Source organism: Sinohyriopsis cumingii, chromosome 6 (genome assembly GCF_028554795.1).
Source record: "Sinohyriopsis cumingii isolate HCF-2022 chromosome 6, ASM2855479v2, whole genome shotgun sequence".
NCBI lineage: Eukaryota > Metazoa > Mollusca > Bivalvia > Unionida > Unionidae > Sinohyriopsis > Sinohyriopsis cumingii.
Window position 1 is genome coordinate 33,632,540 of NC_142966.1, and position 14,114 is coordinate 33,646,653.

Below are 14,114 nucleotides of genomic sequence, written 5' to 3' on the forward strand. Positions count from 1 at the left end.
TACACGTTTTTTTATATAGATATGTTTCAGTTGTAGACAGGAATAATAAGTATTTGCGAGTGTTTGAAATGAATGGGTTCATTATGAATTGAGTGGCACTACATTTCAAAAGCAAAATTGGATTGAAATGCAAGAACTGTAGTACGGAATTAGTGTTGGTTCTGGATCGTAGAATGGAATTGTGTGTGTGTGATTGGATTTTTAACGTAGCTTGAATAATTTTTCAGTCATATTGCTACGATGTCTGCAGTGTGGCAGTTTATAGTGATGTATAGCACTGGGGCATCATGCTGCAAACATGTAGTATGATGTTGTACCCAGTCACATTATCCTGACACCAGGCCGATCAGTCCTAACACTAACCTCTTAATGCTGAGCGTCTAGCGAGGTAGCTGTTAATACCATTTTTGTAAGTCTTTGGTATGACTTGGCTGGGGTTTGAACCCATGACCTCCCGCTTCTGAGGCGGATGCTCTAACCACTAGGACACCGGAGTGGTCAGAATGGAATTGTAACAATTACAATAGAAGCAATTTGTATTATGCTTGTTGGGGCATTCCTCACTGATGGCTGTCAGTGACATCATCATGGGAATGTGTAACAGCCACATTTTGTAAGAACAAGGTGTAGTTGGTGAACAATACAGACACTTTTCTGCCATTTCCACTGGCATCATCTCATATGATGTTATTTAAAAAAACTTCCTACAACATACTCACAACATATAAAACCTATATGCAAATCTGATGAAAGCTGCTTGTGTTTCTGAAACACATATTCCATACTGGTGGCAAGAATGTCCAAATCTACATTACAAAAATGAAAACATTACCATCCATCTAGGAGTTGCAAATGTATGAAATCCTCTTGTTGGGTAGTTTTACTAACAGGCTTTACAGCAGGGCCTTCCATTAGATTTAAATGTGGCAGGTAAGTTGACAAAGTAGGGTGGGGGGTTGGGGGGACCTACCCCAATGGGGATAATTCATTTTTTTTTTAAAGTAGCATGGTGTAAGGTAAAAGTAGATGGGCTGATAAGGAATCCACTGAATTTACAGACTAAAGGTTCAGACATTTGTTTTTAAGAGAAAAATGAAAGAAGGAAACAATACAACAGATATTTTAATATGACTTTAATGTTTATTTTCTAGATTTAATTACGATTATGAATCAGAATCAGTCTCCAACTCCACTGTAAAGTTTATCTATTACTTCTTCTGCTCAGGCACCTGCAAATTAAAGCAAAATTGTAATGCTTAAATAAAGTCATATCATCTCAGCACTAGTTACATATGCAGAAGTCATGTTAATCAGCATTATAAAAATGTATGATATTTTCTTCACTGCACTTGTGCTTCCCTTACTATCGTTAAGCCATGATACAAGATAACTTTGCACTTACTTGTCATTTCTGGCAAGTGGATGGTGCAATCAATTTGCACAAAGATGAATTTATTTCATCCAAATATTTCATGTGAATAAAAATTCCAAATGGAGGCACTTGTCCGATCAGACAAGATATATGCATATTGTAGTTAGCTGGACTCTAGCTCTGACAGTCCTGGGCAATAGGATAAGTTGATTTTGTTATCAGTTTAGAAATGCATCCGCTTTGCAAATACTATGCTTTAAAAGACGAAACTGAATCCAATATTGATGAAATAAGAGTCATTTGGATTACCTTGTTTTTTATCATTCTGCGTTGGTTGGGTGCATATTTGAGGGTCTCTGATATGGTCTCTTCCATTCCATTTGCCTTTGCTTTGCCATTAGTTTTCAAGCAGGCTTCTGCAAGAGTAATACAATGTTTTAAAATAAGTTTCACAACAAAGGATGCATTGCATTTTTCTAAATGCCAGCAATAATCAATGGAATATTTTTAAAACATGTACTTTGAAATGTGTCTCAAGTTACTTTATCAATTCATTTAAAAATCTCTGGCAAGTCACATGAAAAACACAATTTAAATCAAGCCATACTTACTTATCAAAACCTGACATATCACAAGCTCTTGAAATGCTTTTTTCCCTTTTCGTCCCTTTGGACTATACTCTGGCCAGTCTTTTTGTTTTAAGCTTTTTCATCATCCTGCAGACACTATCCCCAATTGTAAACCTGCCAAGGTAGCTCAAGTAGCATATCTGAAAATAATAATAATAATAATATTACTATTTTTTGATTTTGATATTATTATTAGTAGTAGTATTTCATGATCGATGTGACAAAATATGCTTGTATATAGTTATTTTTTGCCATGGTTTTGCAAGCAAATTTAATTTCTCTAACTTGAAAAAAATTTGATAACATTAACTATGCAACACAATGTACTAATAGCAATTATAAACCAAATTAACCACCGTGAATCTATTAACTTCATAAATGACATTCACTCAAGGACTGAATTAAAGTAGCCACATAATATGTAATAGTGTATATGTAGTAAAATACCTGTTACATGTTCATCTCTAAACATGTTTTGGCCTACATCCGTAAGACAAAACAGCTGACCACTACATGTTCACCCCACCCCCAAAAATAATTATACAGGCACTGCAGAACTTGCATAATGCATATTGAGGTTCACAACAGCAAATAAAGGTTATAACAGTTTTTTTAAATAGAAAATAAAGCCCCAATTTACCATCTTCTTGGAGAGTTTGGGATTCTCCTCCAACCTCTGGCAAAGGCCCTCTAGTTCCTCCACTGAATCACATGGCATTGCAAGAATTTCTTCTCTATATTCTGTGTCTGGGCCTTGTGTATGAACTTGGAGGGCCAGCTGCTCCAACAAATTCTCAATATTTGTGTCCAGTTTCATAAGTACATTGAACTGGAAATCTGTAACAGATTTGTGATGAAATTAGTTTTGAAAGATCAAGATCATTATTATAAACTCCTTAAAAAGATCTGTACAGTGAACATGGGTTTAACAATGAAATATATTTATGAAATGAAATACATGGTTTTTGTACAGTTTATATGAAAACTTTTCCCTATAATCCTTTATTTTTTTATTCCCTGGATATGTTGTTTCACTGCTGGTGTCTGTAAAGTCTGCATTCAATGTAGATGGTTTAGGCGTCTGACTTACACAAGACAATGGTATACATCAGAAAGAAAAATAAAAAAACCAATGGAATGATGAACAGTCGACACATCAATGAAAAACAATTCATTGTTTATTTGCACAAATAAGTCTTGAACAGTATGTTTTATGACCTATAATTTAATTAATTAACATCTCACAATGTTCTGAAATAACAGTATCTAAGCTACAAGAGCTTGTGCTTTCATGTCATAATCTTCCATTTTGCAAACAAATTTTGATGTTGAATCAATGTATATGACCTTAGCATTGAACACTAACATTCAAAATGTCTACAAGATGACAAGACTATTATCAACTGAAGTGACAACAAACCAATGAGTTTTACGTGCATTGAACATAAGCATTTTTAAATGCTACAAAATGTGTTTTTAGTGTATGGCCACAAATTACCCAACATTTTGTCAAACATAAAACAGTTCTACTACCTTAGATGAGAATTAAATTCATAAATACAGTGTATAATTGACCTACTCGTATTTAGAGAGCTGTAAATGAAATAAGAGATTATATAAAAGTCAACACCTGTAGTATTTGTTTCATTATTCTATAATGTACATTTTTTTCCATCCTCAATACTTACTACTTGCAGAGGAACTGGCAGAGAGAAATCTTTCTATTCTCCACTCCAGAATGGATGGGGATGGTGATGGTGTTGTCCTTCTGGATGCAGCTAAGAGTATAAAGATTATCACTACTCCTTAATTGCAGTAAAAAAGAAACAAAGAAATCAGACTGGATTTTTTGGCATGTAAACAAAATGCATACTGGTTGCAATGACCACTGTATATAAAGCAGTGATACAATATATCACAAAATGCATTCTTTTTTAACAAAACATCTAATCTCATATATACAGCATCATGAGTAAGTAAGTACTCTTAAACACATCTTATTAAACAGACAGAAAAATGATGAAATTTATACATACTTTTGATAAAGAATTTCCAATTGTGGCATGGTATAAAAGCAATTGATAAAAAATAAAAAGAGACCAGATAAACTAAATAGAACATACCAGCAGGATAAGAGGAAATCTTGGAGTCTGCAAAATACTCTCCATTTCAGGAGGTTTTGGATGAGATGGCTGACCAGAAAGGTTTCCACTTGAGATTTTCATCTTTAAATAATCATCCTAGAGTGCACCAAAGTCATGTGAACTTGATCCAATTCCAACATTACTGCTGCTTGAGTGCTTAGATCCAGTATTGCCTTCACTAACTGATGTTATTAATACCTCTCTCTCATCAGCATAATTTCCATCTTTTTTCAAAACTCCCATTGTAAAACCTCTGCTGAAGAAACTAACACTACACCATAAGGATTTAAAGAACTACTGCCCGGTTTCTAATCTCCAATTCATATAAAAAATCTTACAAAAGGTTGTTCAATCCCAGCTTGCATCTTGTCTGAATTCAAACAGTCTTTTTAGCAATGTACAATCTGCATATCGCCCTTGCCACAGGACACAAATTGTGTCTGCAAATAGATTACACTCCAGCCCAGTTGATCTATGTTGTGGTGTTGCACAGGGGTCTGTTCTTGGACCTGTTCTCTACACTCTATACACTCAGCTGCTCTCAAGTGTCATAGATCATCATCCAGTGTCTCACCAATTGGCTCTGTCTGCGGCGGTTCGAGTCTAAGATTCAGCCAATGTGGGCATGTGAGAAAGCTTGCCAGTAGCTTCTCGTGGGTCGGTGGTTCTTTCCGGGGTTTTCCGGGTTCTTCCTCCACCATTAATACTGGCCGCCATGTATAGCCTATCGTGCTGAAAAATGGCGTTAAACCCCACAACAACAACAACAACTCACCAATTGTACACTGATGACACCCAAATATACAAATCTAGCCACCCAACTGAAGTTGATGCTACCATCCAAGGTGTAGAGATGTGCATTTCTGATGTGAAATCATGGATGACATGGAACAAGCTGCAGATGAATGATGATAAAACTGAGGCCATTCTGATTACAACACAAAGACTTTCTCATTCACATCCTTTACCTCACACAATAAATATTAGCAACACCAACATTAAATTCACACAATCAGTACAAAACCTAGGTGTTACTCTGGACAGTACTCTCACATTGCACCAACATGTCATGAACATATGCAAGGCTGCATATCTTGAGCTGAGACGCATCAGCTCCATTCTCAGATATCTTTCAGCTGATGCCACTAAAACACTTGTGTGTTCATTACTACTTTCAAGACTGGACCATGGTAACTCAATTCTGTCTGGTTCATCTTAATATCTACTGCAGAGACTTCAAAAAGTTCAAAACATAGCTGCTTGGATCATACTTAGAGTACCACAATCAGAGCACACCTCCCCGCTGCTCTGTACCCAACACTGGCTATCCATTCGATCCAGAATCAAACACAACATTAGTTCTCTGTGCTACGTTTCACTGACAGACTCTAGTCCAACATACCTATCCGACCTCACCTATGTGTACACACAAGCAAGATACTTACACTCCTCTTCCGACAATCATATACTCATTATTCTCACTATGAAAACAAAGTCACATGGACAGCATTCTTTTGCATACCAGGGCCCAGCAACATGGAATGAATTGCCCACTGAACTTAGACACAAAGACGCAGTGATCCCATTCAAGAGTGCTCTCAAAACTACTTATTCTGACTACAAAAACAAACTTAATGACTTAATAATGTTAACTACCTTAAATATTCTCAGCATGTTTTTTATGTTTTCTAATTTCATGGTGTTTGTTTTTGTAATCACATCATTGTGTATGTTTTTATGTTGTCTAATGTTGCAAACCGCTTAGAGCTTCTAAAGATTAGGCGCTATACAAAGTCCTCATTATTATTATTATTATATTTAGCTTGGATGAATATTTTTTAAATCATTGGCCATAACTAAAAAATGGGATTTTGTTTTATGATCATAAAAGTATGTTGGACACCATCCATGATGTACAATGCTGTCTGACATTTCTATGCACCTAAGGTTTCCATCTCAAATATTAAAGCAAAATGCATACCGAATTTGACAGATTGACGAAAATAAAAAAAAGCAATGCTTACCATTTGAAAAGAGGCAATTGTCACTAGAATATTCTATTCAAAATGATATTAATTTTGGACACAGGGGATACCACCCCCATGTTTTCCTGACTCGTGATATGTCGGCCTATTCTGTGCACAGCTTTAAAAGATGTAATGTTCATCCATCGAGCTATAGAAATGAAACACATTTAATGTAGACTGTTTCTGTCAGCAGTTAAGTTGAGTAATTAGGTCAGGTTTATAGCTAGTTTACAAAATTCAATGTAGAATGCCAATAAATGACAAGATATATTTTTGCAAACTAAAGTGATCTTGAAAAAAGATTAGTAAAGTTTAACATTTTATAAAAAATAAGCTATTATGTGGAAAAGAAACAACAATGAAATAGGATGCAATGTGTTTACGTCTAGTTTTGGAAGGTACCGTCTCTAAGGTACCGTCATAATTGTACCGTAGTTTAATGGGTGGAAAGGCCATTGAAAGGTAAGGGCAGTGCGGAGACCATCGAGTATGTTCCAGAATAGCTGAATCTTTGTAGATACATAGATCCATTCGTAACTTCAGTCCGCAAGCGAAACACTATACTTCGTATCCCAATCCTGACTCAGGTCCGAAGTAGACAAATCCTGTTCTAGCTAAAACATACGAAGAAGGTAATCCTTCCCTATCCGTAGGCCATTTTTGAAACGTGTCCAATCGACGGGCACAATCACAATAGTCAGGTAAGAAGACTGGAAAATGGTAGGGTTTGAACTTGGAGTTCTCACTGGATTTCTCACTCGATTCTTGCTGTGGCGAAGTCATCCTTCTGGTGGGTGGCTATCCTCTTACAACCAATGTTTTATACCGACATGTCCATACGGCAAAGTAAAGTGGGTGGGAAGCCGCACTCGCTTCTGCTACACGATTTGATAGACTTTTTCCAAGGGTCGACTGACGATGTGCTGTGTGGGTAAACGTACAATCTTGTTGGGTTGATAGGTGGTCACTTTCTCTAGACTGCAAGGCTTCTTTCAATACGCCAAAGTTGACCACTCGACTGGTACGATAATTCAGAGTAAGTCCTTTCACTTTACACTTCGTGTGCACTTCTCCTTGTTTGTCCCAGTATTCGTAGCCGTAATTTTTGGGACCGCCACTGACGAAACTTAGAATCTTGTCATCGGGGTGCTCGTCTGTCCAGGCTCCTAAACGGTCTCCTTCGATGTCAGGGTGCTGTCGACTCGGGTGATCGATATAAATGCAACTGTCCATGTCAAAGTACAAGACACGTTCCCCTAACAGTTCTAAAGCTTCGTACAATTTTAAGCGAGCATGAGCTGTCATGTAAGCTGCAATGATGACATTTCCAAAGGGGTCATCTTATACAAAGTTCAGATCTTATTCGTAATTCACCAAGATCAAATCCTCACGAACGACGTCCACGTGTTTCATGAATTTGGCTTTGTCGTGAATCATCTGAAAGTAGCGGGAAGGTTCGGTCAAATACTCCATCTTGGGTAAACACGGTCATTGTGCCATTTTACCCCACAAGCAATTTAACATCACTTTGGCAAACGATCGCCTGCCTTCGTTTTTCTCAATGTGATCTTAAGTAATGCCTTCTTGTGCCCAGAATTTCTCTCTGAATGTCTTTTGGTCTTCGGGAGTGTGACACCAGGACAGATAGTCACTGGCTTCTTGCTCAGTTTCAAAAAGGCATCCACGTAGTCTGAGAAAATGCCTTTCTGCGTGGGGTCATCCTTGTGGAATTATTGTGTCTTGGGAAAGTGGCAAATTTCGCACACTTCTAACAGTTGGTATCCCATGTTCAGAGCTTTGAACAATTCTACGCTGACCCATGTCCCCGTCAAGGCCCGTTCTTCCTGGGTGTGATGACAAGGTTGATCTTGGTTGCACGTTTCAGCACAAGTACGGCACAAAGGAAACAAAAGTTTCCCTTGGCAATGGCGAGGTAAGACGGGATGGTATAGGTTCGTGGGAGGCAAAACTTTGCACTTGATCAAGCCTTCGTATTGTCGAATGTTTTTTAGGTCGATGTGTTCGGTGAACAATTGTGGGTGCCCTGCAGGAAAGCAACAATATTTGCACACGTAGGGATACAGTGAACACACGTCCAAGTATTTGATTTCTTCTCCTTTCTCTTCGTCAGCTTGGTACAGCAAACAGGTGGCATTGGTCCTTCCTCCGTACAAACTATCACTTGGGTTCAGGGGGTCCATGAACTGGTAACTTTCCATGAAGCGTTTAAACTCGGGATCGGTGTTCAAACGGTGATTGTATTTGTGTTCCCACATTTCCACCACTTGGTATCCTTCCTGTTCTAACTTTAGGCGTCGCTGACAAATGGCCTGGTACAAGTCTTCCATGGTTCGTTGTAAGAACTGATTTTTAGTGCCGCGGTCAGGGTAACAGACGGGACATCCGTGAAATAAGCAACCGTTAAACTCGTACATGATCTTGGGGTTTTCTAAGTCCCAGCCATCGACCGAATGCATTCCAATGATCTTTTCGCCCTGTCCGTTGCGGGCATGCTGAATCCATTTGTCTTCCTTGTCGCACAAGTAATGCAACCAGCATGGGGCTTTGACCGAGTATTGACGTTTGACATAGTTGGTCGTTTGAGGACTGATGACAGCCACAGTGTTTTCAAGCATGAATCGTTGTCGGTAGACTAAGGAACACGCTTTGGCAATGGTGCAAGCCTCTTTTAAATGATCAACCCCTCCGTGTTTCATGAACAGTTCTCGAAATTTTCCACAGCATCGCCGTAAAATGTCCACGTCGGAACGACGATACTTTAGCATTTCTTCCTGAAAGTCGAAAGGGTCGGAGGCGTGAGCCTGGTACCAAGCGTAGAAAGTTTCTCGTTCGGTACGCATGTTGTCAGGGTCGTAATAGTGAGCCTGAGGCAAATGGGGTAGAACGGCGTGTTGATTGGCTTCTGTATTGAAAAAGTGTGGAAAGTACCCTTTAGCCATTTCTGTCATTCCAAACATTTTAGGCATTCGACTCAAAGGCATGGCTAAGTAGCTCATCGAATCTTTAAACTGCACTTGTCCCACTTGCATGAAAATGATTTTGGCTCCGTTCAAAGTGATTTTAGGACGCTCGATGCCACGTTCCGTATAACATCTCAAAAGAAACTGTCCATCGTATCCGGAGAAATTGTGAGCCATCACCGTGGCATGGTGATGACATTCTCCATAATAATGTTCGATGTCCTCTTGGCTCCACGTCTTGTCGATGGGGTCTAAGACCCATTGTGTGAAATCGGCTAGTGTGTTCGGTCCTTGAAAGATTTTTTCACGCCCTCCAGGAATCTTACTGCAGTGAGGGCAATAACTCAAGACAGGTTCTTGAATCACTTCTCGCACGCTCGATGAGCCACGCAGAAATTAGGAATGTGAATACCGGTCTCTTGCATGCATTCGAAATCGAAAAAGATGAAATTGCCTTTCTTCTTCTTGTGACCATCCTCTTTCTCTGGTTGGGATTGGTATTTTTGCATGTAGCATTGGTGTTCCAAGTCCACGATGCAGTGACAAATGTGACATTTTTTCTTTCCTGAACATACGTGTGCCTTGGTACTGTTGATACATAGACCTTGTCCACACATTGGGCACAATCTCAGGAGTTGACAAGCACATTTCTTCTGTGAACCTTGCATCTTCAGATGTTGTTGGTAACAGGCAGGGCTGACAAATGTGCGCAGACAAGCAGGACAATGCACTGGTTCTTGCCCTTCGCTCAGACAGGGTTGAGAGGCCAAACATCCTGAGCATTTCGATCCACAATGTTTGTGTTGCTCTCGATTATTATAACCATCATAAGTCACATTTCTCACAGTAATATTTGTATCCCAGGAATCCAGTGATAGTGGTAATGGTATCGAAATGGTCATCGTGATGATAGAGGTGAATGTATTTTCCATCCTTAAAGTCTTTCCCTCGAAACAACAGAGACCCGCGCACTTCTTGAGGGTGCACTTTCAAGGTGTATCGTGGAGCTAGGGCATCTTGCAATTTTTGCATCTCAGGAATGCCACAGGATGTGTCTTTGGACAGGCATGCTTGTTGTAATAGAAGTTCTGCTTCATTTCGTTGTTTGGCTCGGTTCGATTTTCGAATGTTCTCCCAGGCTCTTTTCCATTCTACCGTGTCGTTCTTGTCGGCATAAGTTCATCCCACCACGATGGCTCGGGCTAAACACATGTGGTCTTGAAAATTGTCAATTTGGACAAGACTTGTTTTGGTAATGCGAAGGTTGTTGACCAATAAGGTCTTTCTGCATTGTCCGGTCCCTTGAGGAGGAGAGACGTGGGTCATGTCCAGTGTGGCTTTTCCATCGGTGATGTCAAACTGGTCATTAGATTGTTGCACGTGTTGAATCTTGTCCATGACTTTGGAAGTGGTCAATTCTGCAGGGCTGCTAAACTCGATCCAAACAGGGGATTTCAAGCCGTCATGTTGTATGGAAAGTCTCAAGTAATCATCTTCTTTGGGTTGACATTGTCGCTTGAGTGTGGTGAGCAAAGAATCCCACATGTCGGTGATGAACCCTTCTGCTTTCTCTAACAGTACTTCAGACTTGAAATCTTTAAACTTCACTGTGTATTTGTAAGCCGTAGTTCTAAATTTTCTAGAGGGACGCTTTTCCGTCTCTCGAATGTCATAGTACTTTTCAGGGTTGACTAAGGGTGGTAAACTTTGTTTAGAGGGTTTGGATTCTGGTTCACCCATGTCCTCTTCAAAATCACTGGCATGAATTTGTGCCAAGACTTCAGCCCTGGTACGAGGCGATAGATCCCGTTTCTGCCTCTTACTTTCTTCTTCTTTCTTCTCAAATGAATTGGATCATTTCATCTCGATAGCAAAAAGTCAAATGACTAAAGTTTAAACACCATGGACTAATTTATAGTCATAGCAGACCAGCGTATATAAAGGGTATGTGTCTTGTCCTTTCACTATTCATTTCACTCTCAAACTGAGCACAACGATGGAAGAGACTACCAAGATCGAATGTTTCATCAGAGCTTTGCGAGGGGTCATTAGAAAATTCTCTTCAGACCAGCCGAGGGACTACTCTCCTTCCTTTCAAGATAAAAGTCAAGATACTTGCTATATCTGTCAGAAGAAAGGGCATTGGTCTTCAGAGTGTCCAGACCGTCAAAAAAGAAAAAAAAGGGGTTAGAAGAGACAAAAGTCAAGATACCTGTTATTATTGTCAAGAAAAAGGACATTGGTCACCAGACTGCCCAAAAAAGAAACAAGAGGAGTCAGAAGAAGAGAGGGATTCTTCAGAGGAAGAGGAAGAAGAAGAGGAAGAAAACAGACAGGTGAAGAAAAAGAAACAGGAGAAGAAAAGAAGGGAAGAAAGTGAGGAGGAAGAGGAGGAAAAGACTATGATGGTGAAGAAATTAATAAAACAGAGAGTGAACAATGAGACACAATAAGTCTATGAACTTTTTAAAGTGCTCTGTTGTGAATTGTGAATTGTAAATATTTATAAAAGAATAAATTAATTATAAAAGGTAAGTGTCTTTGGGTTTTGATTTTAAAATAAGAACCTACACTCACGCACACTCATACACAGACAGGTACTATTGGGTAAAATGTTTTTTTTTAGTTATTGGCAATTGAAAGTCTATCTCTTTTCGAGAGACGTGGATGGCCCTGAAAAGGCCCTTTTTTGGTGTAAGGGGTGAGTTTAAACAATCAACTTTAACTGTCTTAAGCCTTTGCCATGGCCAAGGCCTACTTCTGGACTGCGTACTGTTTATGATGATTTCGTTGAAATCACTAAGGGTGGTGCAGTAGGCGTAGTCACAGGGTTGGAGTGTTTAGCTTGGGAAGGTCGTATTCTCTTCGGCCATAATAAAGAAGTCTGATACATTTGTTTCAGACTTCTTAACTCCGCTAAAATGTCTAACAGTACCGTGACCGTTTGATTTTGACACCCTTGTTTCTTTGCTGCTGCTTCTTCTTCTTCTTGTTTTTTTCTTACCTCTTCTTCTTGCTGCTGTTGCTGTAGGAGAAAAGCTTGTTCCGCTTCCTTTTGCTGTTGTATAAATTTCTCCAATTCTTCTTTCTGTCTCTGTCTAAAATTTTCCATGTGCGGTAATGAAGGAGAAGGTGACGAAGGTTCAGGAACAAATTCTTGCAAGGTAAAAAAATCCACAAAATCCCAATTCACCTCTTCTGAAAGTAAGTCTGGGTTCCCTTGGGTAGTCTCCACCATCAGTGCACCCAAACTGATCGTTTTCTGAGTTTCCGTCATGTTGAAAAACTGTCGCTTAGATTGACTGCGCACAGGCGCTAGCGAATCTATATAGACTATGTGACGTCACAGACTGCTCTCTTCGGATTGGACGTGGGCTGACTGAATTTTGTAACGCGTGTTTGGATTGGTCAACAAACTCAATCCGTTTCAATCTTTCCTCCCCCTATAAATAAGTACAGTTCACTGCATTCCTTCACCTGTTACTCAGCACCCCAACATGTGGACCGATGTACAATCTTCAACGCTTGTGTCTTCGATGATGTTCCGGACGGACATATCAATGTATGTCCGATCCAACTGGACAGTTATCCACAGGACAGACACCAGCCTGTGGATGCGAAGAATCTTATGTGGAGCATCAAGGATGCCTCAAAAGAGTCTTAATCTATGGTCCTGCAGTCAGGCGCAGCCTAAGGTCAAGAAGAAGATGTCACAGATGCCCTTTATGTTAAGGGTATATTAACATAAAACCAAAGGCCCTTTTCAGGGCCATTCCTATCTCTTGAAAAGATCTTGACTTTCAATTGCCTACCCCTTTTTTTATTTTTTTGTTTAAAAAAATAATAAAAAAATAGAGACCCCTCCCTGTTTCAATTTTCGCCTGTTCCATTTTCATTGACCCATCAGGTCGGGACCTTATTAAAATAGGGTCCCGACCCTGTTCCATTTCCCCTAGTCCCAAGACAGTCCCACGATTTATTCCCCATGTTCAATTTCCCTTGTCCCTAGAGTGAATAGTTTTTTTTTCTTTCTCCCATGTTAAATTCCCCTTGTCCCTAGAATGGATATTTTTTTTTCTCCCATGTTAAATTACATAGTCCCCAGAGTGGATATACCCTTTTTAACATGGAAGTTCCCTAGTCCCTAGACCGTCCCTATTCACTACTACCATTGTCATTACCAGCCTGAAACCCAATTTAATGCCATGTGTATAAATTCATTTCAAATAAATATTATGATATAGTTGAAGTGTAAAGTCAAGCAAGTATTCTGTTTGCAGATTTTACATTTTAGATATTATAGTAAAGTCATATTTTCTCTTGTTTAGTAAACTTTATTGCAACTGGTTCCAAAATAGTAAATCTTATTTAATGTTCATTCACCAGAATAGGTATTAATACAATCCCGAATTAACTGTATGGTACTAAAATATACCCTGATCTTGTGTGAGATTGTAATATACAGAACTATACCTCAAGACAACAATAATATATTGAATTTATATTGTATCAAGACTGTCATGGTTATGAACTCCAACTTTATTCAGGTTTTTTCATAATAAATGATCATCTTGTGCTATAGTTGAAAAGAAATCAAAGTTCAGTTTAACTCCATTCTCTCCACATTTGTCAGTTGTTAAGAGGCATACTCATCCTCAGTGTTATAGTAAAATGTAATCTTATTTGGATCAATGTTGGTGGTGTAATATATGAATGGAGAAAGAATATTATCATCCAGATTAAAATATGTTTTACTCAGACTCTACTAAAATTTTTAGTTGGATATGGGTTACGGAGCCTGATGTGTACGAACAAAGCAATGTGTACCATGACCTTTTTAATTTAACATTTTAAACTCCTGCAGAAGAAAGAGATTTTTTAGATCCATTAAACTGTATTAACAAAAACATTTCTTCAGTATGATTTTCATTTACTTAGTATTGACAAAACTCATATTTTAA

General features: G+C 38.9%; 1 long non-coding RNA gene across 3 annotated transcripts; it reads right to left on the minus strand.

The window, feature by feature from the left end:
- Nucleotides 1-1,118: 1,118 nt before the first annotated feature.
- On the minus strand, nt 1,119-13,624 carry LOC149796693 (uncharacterized). Of its 3 annotated transcripts, none has more exons than XR_016421726.1 (4): nt 3,690-13,624; nt 2,642-2,838; nt 1,682-2,141; nt 1,119-1,229 (listed from the first exon to the last, which is right to left on the minus strand). It is a non-coding gene; the product is annotated as an uncharacterized LOC149796693 (long non-coding RNA). The 3 variants fall into 3 exon arrangements; XR_016421725.1 differs by lacking the exon at nt 3,690-13,624 and having other exon boundaries at nt 1,682-1,788; nt 1,984-2,141; nt 2,642-3,683; XR_016421724.1 differs by lacking the exon at nt 3,690-13,624 and having other exon boundaries at nt 2,642-3,683.
- Nucleotides 13,625-14,114: the final 490 nt, after the last annotated feature.